Raw genomic sequence first — 16,656 nt, 5'->3', positions numbered from 1 at the left:
TGTCTGTCTCTTCCTGTCTTCTGGTGGAGTCTACCGATCTCCAGCATTCCTTGCCTTGCAGTTGTTTAACACCATAATCTGTCCTAATCTTCAGAGGATGTTCTTCTTGTGTGTCTATATCTGTGCATGGCCATCTTCCTATAAATATATCAATCCTATTGAGTTAAGGTCCCTCCCAGTGACTTTGTCTTAAATTAATAAAATCTTCAAAGACCCTACTTTTAAACAAGGTCATATTCACAGGTGCTAGTCATTAGAACTTCAACATATGATTCGAGGGGAGTCGTTCAACCCATAATAAGATGACGTGATTATGTACATAGAAAATTATAAGGAATCTGTGAAAGATCTATTAGAATTAGGAAGTCAATTTAGGTAAATCAACAAGATCAGTATACAAAAACTGATACTATTTCTACTTGCTAGGAACACAAAATTAGAAAAAGAAGTTAAAAAAATCCACAATCTCATTTATAGTATCATTTAAAAGCAAAAAAATTTTAGCTCATGAATTTCTCAAAATAGGTAAAAATCTGTATCCTGAAAACTATCAACCATTGGTGAGAATAACCAAATATCAAATAAATGGAGGGACATGGGACAGAATATGCTCACATATTGATACTGATAGAGACTTGATATTATTAGGAGGTCAGTTCAGTTCAGTTCAGTCGCTCAGTCGTGTCCAACTCTTTGCGACCCCATGAATCGCAGCACGCCAGGCCTCCCTGTCCATCACCAACTCCTGGAGTTCATTCAAACTCACATCCATCGAGTCGGTGATGCCATCCAGTCATCTCATCCTCTGTCGTCCCCTTCTCCTCCTACCCCCAATCCCTCCCAGCATCAGAGTCTTTTCCAATGAGTCAGCTCTTTGAATGAGGTGGCCAAAGTATTGGAGTTTCAGCTTTAGCATCAATCCTTCCAAAAAACACCCAGGGCTGATCTCCTTTAGAATGGGCTGGTTGCATCTCCTTGCAGTCCAAGGGACTCTCAAGAGTCTTCTCCAACACCACAGTTCAAAAGCGTCAGTTCTTTGGCGCTCAGCTTTCTTCACAGTCCAACTCTCACATCCATACATGACCACTGGAAAAACCATAGGAGGTCAGATCCTCCCAAATTTATCTGTAGATTTAAAGTAATCTGAATAAAAATTCCAGCATGCTTTTTGGGTAGAATTTGAATGGCTGATTGATTTATCTACAGTCAAAGCAATCTAAAAAAGAAAAAGAACAAACCTGGAGGATTTAGGTTTCTTGATTTCAAGGCTCACTATGAAGCTGCAATAGTTTGGATGGCACTGTAGAGACAGAAAAATAGAAATACAGATCCAGGGACCTGAATGAAGAGTTCAGATGTGGACCAACACACACATGCTCAGTCAATTATCGATAAAGGTGCCAAGTGAATTCAATGGGGAAAGTAAAGTCTTTTCAACAGTTTTGGAACAATTAGGTATTCAAAGTGGGAGGAAAATGTAATATTTTTCCACTTTCCTCCAAACCCAAATGTTAAGTTGAAATGGATCCTAGACAAAAGCTTAAACGATAAAAATTCCAGAAGAAAACACAGAAGAAAGTTGTATACATTTGAGTAGGCAAAGATTTCTTTGATAAGTTGTAAAAACTTCAAAGGGACTTCCCTGGTGACTCAGATGGTAAAGAATCTGCCTGCAATGTGGGATGCCTGAGTTCTATCCTTGGGTTGGAAAGATCCCTGGAGGAGGGCATGGCAACCCACTCCAGTATTCTTCCCTGGAGAATCGCCATGGACAGAGGAGTCTGGCGAACTACAGTTCATGGGGTCGCAAAGAGTCGGACATGACTGAGTGACTAAGCACAAAACAAAAGCACAAAAACTTCAAAAACCCTGAAATAAACAAGCGATAACTCAGACTTCAAATGAAAACACTTTCTTTACTAAAAATACCATTAAGCAACCAAGAAGGTTAACCATGGAATGGTTAACCTAATGTTCTCAAATAATATTTCTGACAAAAGTCATCTTTCTATAGAGAGAACTCTCACACACAGCCCAAGTTGGTGGGGGAACAGACTTGTATCAGTTTGCCAGGGCTGCCATAAGCCCAGTAAACAGCCAAAAATACCACAGCCAGGGTGGCTTAGACATCAAAGGTTTATTTTCTCCCAGTTTTGGAGATTAGAAGTCTGAGATCAAAGCGTGGGTATTTTTGGCTTCTTTTGAGGACTCTCTTCTTGGCTTACACGTGGCAGCCTTGCCTTCTTGCTGTGTCTTCATGCCGTCTTTCCCATCACTTCCCTATTGGTGTCTACATGTGGCAAAACTAACCAAATCATAAGCTTAAAATAAACAAATTAACTGTGCATCGATGTAATACAATGAATTATTTAAATTAAAAACAATCTCCAATGAACTCTTCTGCTCATCCCATTCTAGTTACAGTTATTGCTTTGCTACTAGCATTGATTTTATCACGTTCAGCAATAACCTCCATGATCCCAAATCCAATGTGTTCTTTATCCAGTTCCTATAGATGCTACCTTACCTCCTTCCTTACCTCTAACAGCTGATATCACGTACTTTCCCCAGCTCTCCTGACAACATCTGTATTTATTACACCTCACAAGTCTGCGTCTTCTTAGACCCCTTTACTCAATTGCTCTTCTCAACCCAAAGTCTACATATTAGAAGTTCTTGAGGCTTCATCTTAGCTAGGTCTTCCAGAATCTAGCACAGTGTCTGATACACATAGTCAATGTATGTTGAAAGAAGGAGGAAATAAAATACTGAAAATACAAGCCCAGAACATCTCTGTATCAATACAGTATTGTGATTCATGGCCTGGAAAAGGGTATCTTTCTAGGATGTTAAGCATGGCATGTGAAAGTGAATTTATTTCTCTGTCTACTCATCCTAAAAATGATTTTGGTCAGCATACTCAAATCAAATTTATCCATGATGTAGTCCAAATCCTCTTTATGATTTTTTATGTTATAAAGGATAATAAACATCCAGTAAGTGACAGAGCTATGATTAGAGCCAGATCAGACTGTCTTTACAGCCTAATTATGTGTAAGCATTTTTAAAGGAAAAGAAAAGTTGTAGTTTATTCTTAAAAACTCAGCTATGTATATTGTTCCAACTAACTACATTTTCCTTGAGAAGAAAAATAGGAAGCATATGACTTTAAACAATATTTAAAATGTGATGTCTAATTTTCTACAGTTTTAAAAAGTTGGGTAGTAATATTTAAATTTACGTATAACAATGGTTGGTTTTTCTTTCAAAATATGACCAATAGTCACCATAGTAACAGATACAGAGTCTCCTGTATGTGCCTCCTGGTGCTATCAATGTGAATAATCACACAATATTAGATTCAGAAAAAGGCAAAGAACAAATCCATAGCAGAATGTCAGGAGATAAGTTTTAATAATTGCAGTACTTTTAATTTGCATTTAAATCTAGCAATATTAATATTCATTATTATGAAATAATGATAAAGGAAGTGTTCCCTTTTTAGTCTAGATAATATTAATACAAACATAATTTGCATATGTATAGAAGAACAGACTGAAGCATCAATCAATATCCTTTTATACTGCTCCATGGAGTTCAAACATCACAGACAGGCTTGTTACTACAGAACCAGCAGCAGAAGCCAAAACAGAAAGTGGCTCTGTCACTTTGTAACTCATATGTGTATTAAAAGATAATGACCAAAGGCTGTGTAAAAGTCCTAACTTGTTCAACACTTGAAGAATAATTTGTATAATAGATTTTTTAAAAGACATTGAAATTCTGATTATAAGATCTTTATCTTTTCCTTTGGTAGCTTTTTTTTTCTTCCTTCTCTTTTTAGATTCCATATGCTTTCCCCATGCCTCCCAGTAAGTTTTTGTTGTAAACATCTGAAAATTTTAGAGTGATGTATACTCTGCCTCTGGTCAGAAAAGTCTTTAAGGCCCAGGTCAGCAAGTCTCTAACAAATCAAGACTACTCTGATGTAATGTTCAGCTAAGTAGAATCTTTCTGGATACAGGTTGTTTCCTTTTAAAGAAAAAAAAAAAAAAGATTTTTGAAGATGCAATTGTCTCCCCAAAAGAAAGACTATGAGAATAGATATTTTTTTTTTCCTGGTAAAAAAGAGGCAAACTGGACATTGGGAATCAGCAAATGTTGGAAAAAGAATCTTGAAATCAACCAGGTAAACTTTCAGCTTTGCAGCTATAAAACTGAGGAAGTTAACTTCTATCAATTGTGGGTACTTACCATAGTAACGTGATGCTCTGTAATAAATTAGTATCCTACCCCAGTGTTTGATACACTGTAAAACCTTTTAAAATCTTTCAAAATTACATTACCAATGAAAGCTTCCCCCCAGTTTCAGAAATATAAGATACCTTTCATTTGTGAAGTTTTGTGTCTGATCAACTTCACGAGGTACATTTATATGGAGCAGTGGTTGGAAGCGCCATACCACATCAGTTGCAAACACATCATTTCAGCATCTGTGCAGTGAAAGGAATAAAGAAAATACCATAAACAGCAGTTTTATTTATTTTTATTCAAGCATAGTTGATTTACAATGTTACATTAGTTTCAGGCGTACAACACAGTGATTCAGCTTTTTTATAGATTATGTGTTAATCACCCAGTCGTGCCCCCACGACTCTTTGTGACCCCATGGACTGTAGCCACCAGCCTCCTCTGTCCACGGAATTCTCCAGGCAAATGTTGGAAAAAGAATCTTGAAATCAACCAGGTAAACTTCCAGCTTTGCAGCTACAGAAACTGAGGAAGTTAACTTCTATCAATTGTGGGTACTTACCATAGTAACGTGATGCTCTGTAATAAATTAGTATTCGGTCCCAGCATTTGGTACACTGTAAAACATTTTAAAATCTTTCAAAATTACATTACTAATGAAAGCTCCCTCCCAGTTTCAGAAATATAAGACATCATGTGCTGCCATTCTCTTCTTCAGAGATAAACAAGATTTTTAGGTCATAACAAACAGAATTCATTTTTATGAACTTAGAGTAATTATATTTTATCTAACCTCAAGGAAGATTTTTCATTACAGTGTTATGAATTAATTTATTATAAGAATAGAATCTCAGCCTGTATGCTTAAATTTTTTTTTAGTTAAGTATAATTGATTTACAATGTTGTGTTAATTTCAGGTGTATAATGAAGTTATTCAGTTATACATTCATAAATATCTATATTTATATCTATATATATTCTTTTTCACATTCTTCCCCCTTATAGGTTATTAAAAATATTGATTATAGTTCCCTACTTGCTGGTTTTAAAGTAACGAATTGGTGTTAGATAAGACAAAAAATCATGAAGTGGTATGTCTGGTTCATTCCATGGCCGTTTATTTTTTAAGATATTAACTCAGAGTCGAAGTCTAAGTTTTCACATTAAAATTAATTTTCCAAAGCACAGGAAATGCAAAGGGAACTGTCATTTGGTAAAATTACTTTACATACGAATCTTCATAAAACAGAGATCCTTCATATCCCATTTTATTTAGATCACTCACTCTTAAAAGTTCTTTCACACAGGCAGCAACAGTCAGCAATTAAAACCACGTCCTTTCACACACATACATATTTTAAATTGTAACACACAAACTTTAAAATCTAAAAATAAAAAAAGCAAAGAATTTCATTTGACATCATACTTTGATGTCATGAAGAAGATACTCTCATAAAAGTTATTTTCCAAAATGATGACATCTTGGATATAACAGATTGGCTATTAAATAGAGTCTTGGGAACCAACTGTTACATAAGATTTTTTCAATCATAAGGAGTTAAGTCTGTGTAAACCAGTCAAGCAATGAATACGGGCTGTTTGCCAGGCTTTAGAAATAACCTTGTAATATTGGCATGAGTATCACCATAGGATTTATTAAAAGGCAGATTCTGCATTGATTCCAGTTTGGAAAGTGTTTACTTTTTTTTTTTTTTTTTAGCTCATCAAATACATAAAATTATATGAATAATTTCACATAGGTGTGAACTTAGACATTAGTACAGCTTGACTCCTGTTTTCCATAATTTAGCTCTTTCATTTATAAGCTCCCCAACTCTGACTGACAGCCAAGCCAGAAAATGAACTCCACATGGTTCTAGTCTCTCATTGTATCAAGAGCTGAGCTTCATTCATTTTTTCCTTCCATGAAGATTTATCATGGGTGTTACTGCATTTGGCTTCTTCATACTTTTGTTAATTTCACTTACCAGCTATTACAAGATGTGTTAAACATGGAACTGCACCCACTCAGTGTTAAGTGCTGCCATGGTGAGATGGGAAAGGGGTGGAAAACACAATTTCTTCCATTGAAGAGTTTATATGGAGGGTACATCAACAAAATTAGAGGATGTAATCATTAATTTGGGCGCAGTGAGGTTAAGGATTTGTCCTGGAAAGTTTTGGGGAAGATGAGACTTCCCCTGGTGATGTAACCTGTGGTGGCAAGCAAAGCAGAGGACAGGGAAAGACTTCTTTATTTAGCCAAAAAAATTACTTAGTATTATCTTCATTTTAACACACCATTAATGATAAAACTCTCTATTGAATTAATAACAGCGTTTTGGAGAGAAAAAAAAATGATGTTAGCTTGTACTTCTGACTTCAGTGTTTGGATTGTGACTGGGCATATTCATGGCCTTCGGTACTGGTTGAACACTTTCTGTTAGAGACAGCTTGATGGCTGAATGCAGGGATTTGAGATAGACGTGCCAAGTTCAAGACCCAGCTCTGCTAACGACCACGTGAGTAGTCTTAGGCCAATAGCCTCTCTGTTTTTACTGTTTCCCTATGAAAGTGCTAGTCACTCAGTCGTGTCCGTCTCTTTGCACCCCCACGTAGCCTGCCAGGTTCCTCTGTCCATGGAATTCTCTAGGCAAGAATGCTGCAGTCGGTAGTCATTCCGTTCTCCAGGAGCTCTTCCAGATCCAGGGATCAAACCCAGGTCTCCCACACTGCAGGCAGATGCTTTACTGTCTGAGCCAGCAGGGAAGCCCAGCAAATACTGGTTAATACACCCATCTCAGACAGAGAAAGACAAATGCCACAGGATATCACTTATACGTGGAATCCAAAATATGACGCAAATGGACATACCTATGAAAAAGAAACAGACTCACAGTCACAGAGAACAGGCTTGTGGTTGCCAAGGGGGATGGGAGGTGGGGGAGGGATGGACTGGAAGTTTGAGCTTAGCAGATGCAAACTATTCTATCTATATAAGATGGATAAACAACAACGTCCTACTGTATTCAACTTCCTGCAATAAACCATAATGTAAAAGAATATGAAAATGAATATATATATACATATATATGAATCACTTTGCTGTATAACAGAAATTAACACATTGTAAATCAACTATAGCTCAATAAAATAAATTTAAAAATTACAGTGATCTCATATGTTTTTGGTGAGAATTAAGAAGTGAATAAACATGAAGTTGTTTTTAAAATAGTGTTTGGCACATAGAAGAGTTTACTATCATTATTTGATAAGTGCAGTATGTTGAATACTGGGGAAAAAGAAGCTAAGAAAAAAAATGAAACAGAAGAAGTTCTAGGTTGAGTTATCTGTACCTATGGAATGAGCATGAGGATAGAAGCAAAGACCAGCAAGTACTGTGTGAGACTGTGCCTCAGGAGTGTGAGACCTGGAGCGGAAAGAAGAGCAGATGATGCCCACGGAGAACACTTTTTCTCCCACAGGCAAAGGGGAGGCTCAGATTTTTAGAGTAGGGATCAGGCTGTGATCAGCTTCGTGTTTAAACAGATCAAGCTCGTCTGAGGACAGTTTGCAGGAACATGAGTGGCCCAGGCAGAGGGCAGTCTTTAGGCACAGATAATGCTGGAAGACAGATTGCATCAGAGGTGGACATAAACACACGTGAGGATGACTGGAGGCACCAAATCAGGGTGAACTCCCTGAGGGCAGTGATCCTGCCTTTTACCCACCTTGTGATTTCTTGGGACCAGAAACATCAATGGTCTTGACAGATTGCTGTCTTGGTCAAGTCCGTGATGATCCGGAGGTCACTGCTAACTGAAACTGTCTTCCACGCAGAACGTTCACCTTACCCGAGAAACTAGTAAGTCGTCTCACTACCTTTGTTTTTCCTCCTTTTGTCCTTCAGAAACTTATTTGAATGCATGTTATAGGTTTCCTTCATCACAAGTTGTCAGAACCAGCGACAGTGTAATGGCGATTTTATGGCAGGGTTTTATCACTAAGAATCAGGGCAACAGACCCTTTTTTCCTTCAGATGATTTCAAAAGGTTCATTTCTCATATCTATTGCCACTAAAGAAGGCATTCCATCTAAGACACTGTGATGCTTTCCTTGACTAAGTGTCTCATTCCTGTAGCCTTGGGGCACGGTCCTTTTGATGTGAGACCAAAATCAGAATGATGTCCTGTTTGTTGTCGGCAGTAGAATTTTAAGTTACATATTTCTGATTAGAATGGTGTGGAGTTATAAAATAAACCCCCAGTGCTCAACAGAAATGGATATTTCGTAAGTTTGAAATGTCTGTTTGAAGTCACTCCACACCTAGCACTGTGCTCGGTGGTGTGGAGGAATGGGAATGAGAGGTTTAAAGCGCCAGCTCTGGAAGCAGGTACCCGCCTCCCAATTCTGACTTCAGTACTCATGCAGGAAACTGGCCTCTGTGCACCAGTGCCCAAGGGAATCTCAGAGACAGAGTTTGGGTGAACTAGAAAAGAATTAGCTTTATTACTTTTCCAGGCAAAGGGAAACACAGCAGGCTCCTGCCTTTGAAAACTGTCTCAACCCTGGAGGATTTGGTGAGGAATTTTATAGCAATGGTTTAAGGATGGAGCTGCTGCTAAGATGATAAGATCAGGGTGTGTGCAGGGCCTACACTCCTTTCATCTGGTCTCAGGAGGGTTCTTGATGAGGTTCAAGGTTATCAAATTGTGACTTTCACTTTCTCTCTGGAACATCCTCCAGTTTGTGAGGGTTATAGCTCCACACAAGAACTCAAAGATATTGTTATGTATATCCTTGAGGAGAAACCAGGACCCTGACCCAAGTCTGCACTATTGATTCTTGGCTGCTCTTCCACACCTGTGCATCTTCTCAGTTATCTGATTAGCAACTATGAGAACGTGTCTTTTGGGACTCAGGTCATGGGTCATGGAGTCTGTTCCTTACAAACACGAAACAGGGGACAGAAAGGCTTCTTTGCCCAGGGACCCCACAGGGTTCTGCTCGGTTTCACTTCTTATAAATATGTGTCTCTGCTCAAGTTACAGAACCTTCCTGGGCCTCAGTTTCTCATCTTTAAAAAGAGGATTCTATGAATATTTATGCATGGAGTTGCACTTAATAATCAGTAGAAGACTCCAATGTAGAGTTCATCATTGTGAACATTTCAATTAAAAAAAAAAGTAGTGGTGTAACAACCATTCCCCAAGATATACATGAAAGTGCGCAGGTTACTCTGCTTCATTGACTAGGTGACAGTCGGTTCCTACACCAGACCACACAGAGCCTGAAGGATGAGACATTTCTTTCCCCTTAGCAGAGCTGAGAACACTGAAAGTGGGTTTACACAGAGATGATCATTTTGAAACAGAAATCTCAGTAGGCAGGAAGATAGTGATACTAGAACACGTTTTGAATTCTTAAAAGATGTTTTTAACAGATGCATAGTTTAATCATTTGCTTCAATTAGGATGAATAATAGTGGCTAGAATAATTGGCTGATTCTGTTCAGTTTTATGTGTGTCTAAAATGTTGTTCAAGAAAGAAAAGAATGTAAAGAATTTTTTCTCTTACTGTCCATTGGAACAAAAATGGATACTCTGAGTATCTTTTCGTATCGTATATCCCTTCCAATATGAATCTCGGGAATTAGAATTTCAATTGAAGACATTTTCCTGTCTGAGGGCTTAACAGGTCACTGGTTCCTTCTTGCCTTTGGGCTTCGAATAACTTCAGCCAATCTAAAAACACCTTCATAAAAGTATCAATGAAAATGCAAATCTGCCTTGTCATAGGACTTAACAAAAACCCTCGGCCAGAAACTTTGAATTAGAAACACATGAAGGGATACACACAGGAACAGTGTGCATGAGCGAAGGCTAGGCTCTGACACCTAGAGTTCATCATGAATTGATTCTTCAAAGGGAACAACTGGGAAAACACTGTATTTCTTCCCAGCCCTGATGCTTTCGTTCAGTAGCAATCGTGAGCAGGAGGAGAGGAATGATAATTCATTCCCTTTGTCTTCAAAGACGAAGAGATAGATTCTCTGACATAACTGCCCACAGATGGTGGAGGCTGAGGCATTAGCTGGATGACTAACTTGGCCAGGGTAAACAGGATACTTGGGCTAGCCCACACTTTGGGTGGGCTTCCACCCCAGGCCAGCTTTCTGATGCCTTAGTCATCATCTCTGCCTCCAGTAACCCAGATTCAGTGTGGCTCAAACCTTTTATGTAGGCTGTTCCAGAAGGATAGCTGTCTTAGTGCTTGAACATGTGGGAAAGTCTAAGTACCCCAGGGTCTCCCCCAGGCCAAACATGGGGAGGGCAGTCATTGTGGAAAACTTAGGGAAGCATACAAAAGCTTCCCATAGGAATGCTCTTGTCCAAAACCCAGGGACTCTAGCCACATGAAAGGCACAGGAGTCTAAGGGGAGCCCTGGGGACAAAGGTGATCTGTACTGGCCACCCATAGCGTCACCCTGGGCAAATTCTCCATTAATTCTCCATTCCTCTGCAGCAACATGGGGACGTTCTGGCTTTCCTTGAAGGACTGGTGGGAAGATGAAATGAGAAAATATATTTTAAGGTATCTAATAGTTCCTGGAACATGATCAATGCTTCACAGGGTAAATTTGAACCTGAATGATTCTCCTCTTGTGTTTATTTACCCTGGGTTGACTTTTATTTAACTATCAGTCCTTTTGAGTTGTCTGTAGGAGGAAAACACGCGTTGTACCCTCCTAATTTTATGGAAGACCAGTAAAAGAGCATCCGGACAATGAACAAGCAGTGAAGTGGTCCAGGGAGATGCGAAAAGCATCAAAGCCAACTGAGCTGATAAAAACAAAATTAGGAAAATAAAGCAATGCCTTAAAATGTCAGACACTGCTTTAGAACAGAAGGGAGCAGGCACTTTTCTGACTACGACTATAAAGACGACAGACGGCTGACAGTCATAATCATCACAGAAAAAGGTTATGGAAAGCCCTTGAACTATCTTGAACTTCAAAAACAATTGAGGTTACTTTAATGTTAGATGAGTTAAGCTCCATTTTCCTTCCTTCTAATCAACAATACTTTTTTAAACGTTCATGAAGTTGGGTACTGATGCTCTGGGCCTCTTTTACAAAGGCTGGCAGCCAAGGAAAGATTGCATTTGAAACAATGATCGCAAAGTGAGAGGGTCCTTCTCTCATGACCTTGGAAAGAAGGGGGTCACTGTCTGAGGAAAGAAGATCTGTAGCCATATCTTGACCCCTTTACTATGATTTGTCACCATGTGGACAGAAGCCTTCCTATCCTACACATGACTTCAGGCAAGAGAAAAGTGACATTTATTGACTCGGGGATATGACCAAGTACAGTGTTTGATTCCTGGTCTCATTTTTAGGGGATTTCCCCCCGATTTAAGGATTTGTTAGAGATGCCACCGATGGAGCTCTAAGGATAGTAGGAGGTTGGACATTCATTTTTGGCTAATGGCAATAGAATTTCCTTATCATTTACAACTTGTTTGTGTACTATTAGTTGTATTTCTTTACCTTCAGACCAATCCTTGGCCTCTTTTGATGTTGTTCCCATGATATCAAACAAATATTAAATATTAAAATATGACTCCCACACATATTTTATTGTTTCCCTGAATGCAATACAATTCCTGATACTTGCATTAGTCAGTGATTTCCAGACTCCTTTTTTCTTCTCTCATTTTGGTTATCAGTACATTTTTTCTTTCCCAACCAAGATCACAACAGATAAAACAGAACTTTTGTGCTTGACTGCACAAATTCAGGGAGAAGCCTCTGCTCATCATCTCTTGCCAACCTCCAAGGCACCTCTGAGTTGAGGCCAGGAAACTTGTCCTAATTCCATATCATCACAGAAGCACTGTTAAGTTTGAAAAGAACTGCCATCATTATCTGTTGCATTCTAAAGAATTCTAAAGCAATTAGAGGATGGAGTTAAGAATCCAATGTGCCTCTCTGTCTCCGAGGGGGAGGCGAGGAGGGGATGAATTGAGAGAGCAGCACCGACGTATATGCACTACCATGTGTAAAACAGACAGCAGGTGGGAACTCGCCGTATAGCACGGGGAGCTCAGCTCGGTGCTCTGTGATAACCTAGGGGGTGGGATCAGGGGGCTCGGAAGGGGACCTTAGAAGGAGGGGTTGTGCATGTACATACGGCGTACACACTTTGCTGTACAGCAGAAACTAACACAACATTGTAAAGCAATTATACTATAATACAAAAAAAGAATTCAGTGCAATTTTCTCCCGTAAAGAAAGGGGGCAGGAAGAAGTCTAGATTAAGGTTGTGCTAGTGCTAGCAGTAAGGCCAGGCTAGGTCCCTGGTCTCTCATCTCCCAGGGAAATGACCTCTGGCTGTGGTGGTCCTAAGGTGATCAGGGCTCCTGTCTCTCTGGGGCTGTGTCTGGCTTCATTCTCCCTTGAGTTCTGAGTAGACCAGCACTTCTGAGATCTTGTAGAGTCTTTGCATGCTTCCCCATGACTGCCAAAAGGAAAGAACAGCTTCACTTCAGTGGGAGAGGCCACAGAGAGCCACCCCAAGGCCTGTCCTTGTCACCGGTTTCTCTAGATCACACACCTCCAACTTCCCAACCCCGGACTCTCCACCCTCAAAAAGCTGGATTTAGGATCCTTGGGAGCAGGATCCTAACACAACCCCCTGCCATCTGCTTCAGCGAGCCAACCTTTCTGATAGCATTACCACACTGGTAAAGGGTGACTGATCTGGACCAACAAAATATAAGGAAAAGTGTGTTTTTATTTTGCCAGGTTGGAAAAGTAGAGTCTAAATATATCCTGAAATAGCCAGAGAAAGCATGGTCATATGTTTCTCCGGGTGGGGTAGTTGGAGAAACTGGAGAGAGGAAAGGATGATTCTAAGATTACTTCATTTCTTTTGTTTCCCTGCTAGAACAGTCTTTATCCCTGCTGTGATCTGTGGGCATTTACTTTGCTTACTAATGATACCCTCAGCTCCCAGCCTCTTTTAAATCTATATAGAAGTGTTGCCAGTTAGTCATTTTGGAAAGTAGTGGATACTTAGGTAGATCATAGGGCTCTGAACTTCAGAAACTCATGTTCAAATCACCTGCCACTAAAATACTGAAAAGTTCTAGGAAAAGTCTTAATATCGTTTTGCACCTGTGTGTGTTACGATTAATTCTGAAGAAGAGGGAGGAAGAAAATTTGCAATATTTTATTTTCTGAGCAAAAACTCGTCCCCATAGTTTCTGCGCTCCTGAATGTTAAATGCCTAATTGATGGATAGTTGACTTTAAATGTTATTTCACTTCAAAAAGAATTTAGTAGTGACGTCCACCCTCCCTCCTCAAATTATCACTGCTCATAACCCAGTACCTTCTGGCATGTTCCTCACCAGGAATTTGTAGGTAGCACTCTCTGCATTCAGCCGGAGTGGGCACGCCTGCTGAATATTTAAGAAAACATGAAAACCACAAAGAATGTTCCCAATTATTTTCTCCTGGTTGGCGGAACAGATGCCTTTCCTCAAGGAAAATGCTTTAGGCCCAAACAAAGCCACATTCATTCAGAATCTATTGTTTAGTAATTGTGCAGACTTTGGATTATATAAAATCTTTCAATGCAAAGATCCACTTTCCTAGGAAGGGTTTGTAAGCAGAATAGAGTAGGAAGACAGGCGGAGGATACAGTGTTAAAATAAACTTGCCAAGGGCAAGAGCAGTTCAGAAGATAGCAATTTAAGGACACTGGAGGGAACCCAGGCAATGCAGATGTGGACATGGTCAGGTTTGGGGTCCTGTAGGAGCACCTGGCTGGCTTTACTTATAAGGCCAGTCTTAAAGCAATCTATAGAATATGGATGAGGTGAAACCCAGAGCCGGAGTATTATTCCTGATCACCTGTAACTTTTCAAATGCATCCTCCATACTGAAATTTTAGGGCAAATTTAAGTGACTCCAATAAAGAAACCTGCCAGTCAGGCAAGAGTATTTATTTATGACCCCCTTGGGCCAGGCACTCTTCTGGCCGAGAGGAAATGATACAAAATAAAGGGCATCCTCACCCTTATGATCTCATGAAAGCAAATGGATTGAATTCACGCGCGTGCGCGTGCACACACACACACACACACACACACACACTATGTGGGTGGTCATCAAACTCAACTATATAGACATAACAGCCTCATTTATTAATAGAAAAATCCTGATTAGAAAATTAAATGTACCAAATTAGAAAAATTGGGGAGTAATTAATTTTATTACAAATAGATTAAAGTGTGTTCATAAAACATGTCTTTTATATAACGAGTCTCATTAAGCCTTTAAAACTGAGAACACTCCCTCACCCTCCCACAGATCTACAGAAAACTCTTGGAACCTATTATTTATTGTGCAAATATGGATACACACTGGCCTTGAGGAGCTGCTGGAGTGAATACAATGACAAGGCCTGTGTCCTGCTAAACTGTAACTTCTTCAAAGACTGGGCTTTCCTTACTGGCCTTGACATCCTGCACTCTGGATACAGAGGTGGTGAAGGAGTAAGAATGAAAGGATGGTCTAGGTGAGTAAAGGTTCAAAGAGGAGATGAACTTAGGAGAATTTTAAGAAGGAAAGTAAGAAGAGGACTAGGATGTTAAGTGGGTCAAGTGGGTTGGTCTCAGTGGGCTTCCAAGCTTAGGAAGAGGACCTGATATTTTCAGCCTGACTGAGGAAGGGTCTGCCCCGTTTGGTCCAGGGGATGTCTGAGCATCCCTGGATCTTTGTCAGGGAAGCTCTCCCCAGTCCTCATGGAGGGCCTAACAGGGCGAGAAAGCAAAGCTGCTTAAAAAAGAAACATTGAAACTCCACGGAATTTCAGCTTATGGCTTCCTTGGTGGCTCAGCGGTAAATGCAGGAGACACAGCTTCAATCCCTGATTTGGGAAGATCCCTGGAGAAGGAAATGGTAACCCACTCCAGTATTCTTGACCGGGAAATTCCATGGACAGATGAACTTGGTGGGCACAATTCATGGGGTCGCAAGAGTCAAACATGACTTAACGACTAAACCATCACCACCATCTCTGCTCACATCTTAAGGATCCATCCTTCAGTCTGACTCCAGGTGGGGTATATACCCGAGAACAACCTGTCAGTTTGCATCCGCTTGACGACAAGTGGTTGGAGGGTATTTCTTCTTTGCCTGCCCTGGCCCTTGCCTGATCCTGATTTAAGGCAAGTTTCAGGAGGCTGGAGACTTAACGTCTGTTTTCATTTCTGCAGGCTTAGAAGAGTGCCTGCCTTCGTAGGCATTCAGTCAACAGAGCGTTCGTTAAATGACTAAATGTGATTATTCTGGCCATTTGTCTTCGTTTGTCTTTACTTTTGCTTTTTCCACCCCCTGCTTCAGAGCTGTGAACAGGAAGGAAAGAAGTCCCTTCGTACCTTCAGCCCACAGTCCCTGGCCAAGGGTCCCGGCCCAGCCCTTTGGGAATGGGGATCCCTCGGGAAGAACAAGGAGTCCTGGCTCAGGGGCGGGGAAGAGGGAAGAGGCAGGAAGTTCTTCCCACTTCTTCTGGCTCCCGCGGCATCCGCAGCGCCCGGCCCGCCCGTTATTTGGGGCTCGGGGCGTCCGGGAAGGGGAGCTCCGGCCGCTCGGGCGCATCCCCGTCCGGGGCCCTGGGCACCCAGCCCTCCCGCAGCACCCCGTCAGCGCTGGCACCTGCCGGACCGCCCGGCGGCGGCCCCGGCGAGCGGGACCGGGGCCCCCCCGCCGCCGCGAAGGTGGGGAAGGGGAGGGGACAGGCGAGCTCGCGCCGGCCTGCTGCGCGCCCGGGGCCCACTCGCGGCGCCGCCGGAGCGCGGGGGAGGGGACGGCGAGCGCCCCCGGCGCGACCCCAGTCCGACCTCCAGAGCTGCGCCGGGCGAGGGCGCCCGGGCCCGAGAACTCTGCTCGCGGGACCCGCATCCAGGTGCCGGATCCGCGCTGCGCGCCGGGCGAGGAGCGCGTCCCTCGGCCTCCCTGCGCCCGGCCCCGGGCGGCCTCGGCCTGGACCCGGGCCGGCTCGGGACCCCCGGCCCCGGCGCCGCGCTCGCGCCTGGGTCTCCCCTCCCCCTCGGGGTGGGGGCGGGGCGGCTGCGGCGCTTGGAGAGCGCATCGATCGGCAGCTTTGTTATTGATCAGAAAGTGCCCGCCGCCGACCCGGCTGCCGGCCGGCCCCGCGCGACCCCCAACCCGTTGCCGGTGCCGTCCCCCGGCTGACAGGTGCTCCCAGCCCCTCGCCAGGGACTCCTCGGCGCGCCCGTCTCCCCGCGTCCCCACCCCCCTTTCCTCCCTCGCCTTCGCCCCCACCCCACCCCCACCGCCTCGGCACAGCGCAGGATTTGTTTAAACCTTGGGAAA

At 42.1% G+C, this 16,656-nt stretch overlaps 1 long non-coding RNA gene across 1 annotated transcript; it reads right to left on the bottom strand.

The window, feature by feature from the left end:
• Nucleotides 1,052-5,054, bottom strand: LOC106503024. The gene is made up of 4 exons (XR_001296706.2): nt 4,814-5,054; nt 4,386-4,493; nt 1,239-1,300; nt 1,052-1,125 (listed from the first exon to the last, which is right to left on the bottom strand). It is a non-coding gene; the product is annotated as an uncharacterized LOC106503024 (long non-coding RNA).

The sequence above is a fragment of the Capra hircus genome, chromosome 17 (genome assembly GCF_001704415.2).
Source record: "Capra hircus breed San Clemente chromosome 17, ASM170441v1, whole genome shotgun sequence".
Taxonomy (NCBI): domain Eukaryota; kingdom Metazoa; phylum Chordata; class Mammalia; order Artiodactyla; family Bovidae; genus Capra; species Capra hircus.
The sequence above is the reverse complement of the archived record's forward strand: the minus strand, read 5'-3'. Positions and strand labels throughout refer to the sequence as shown.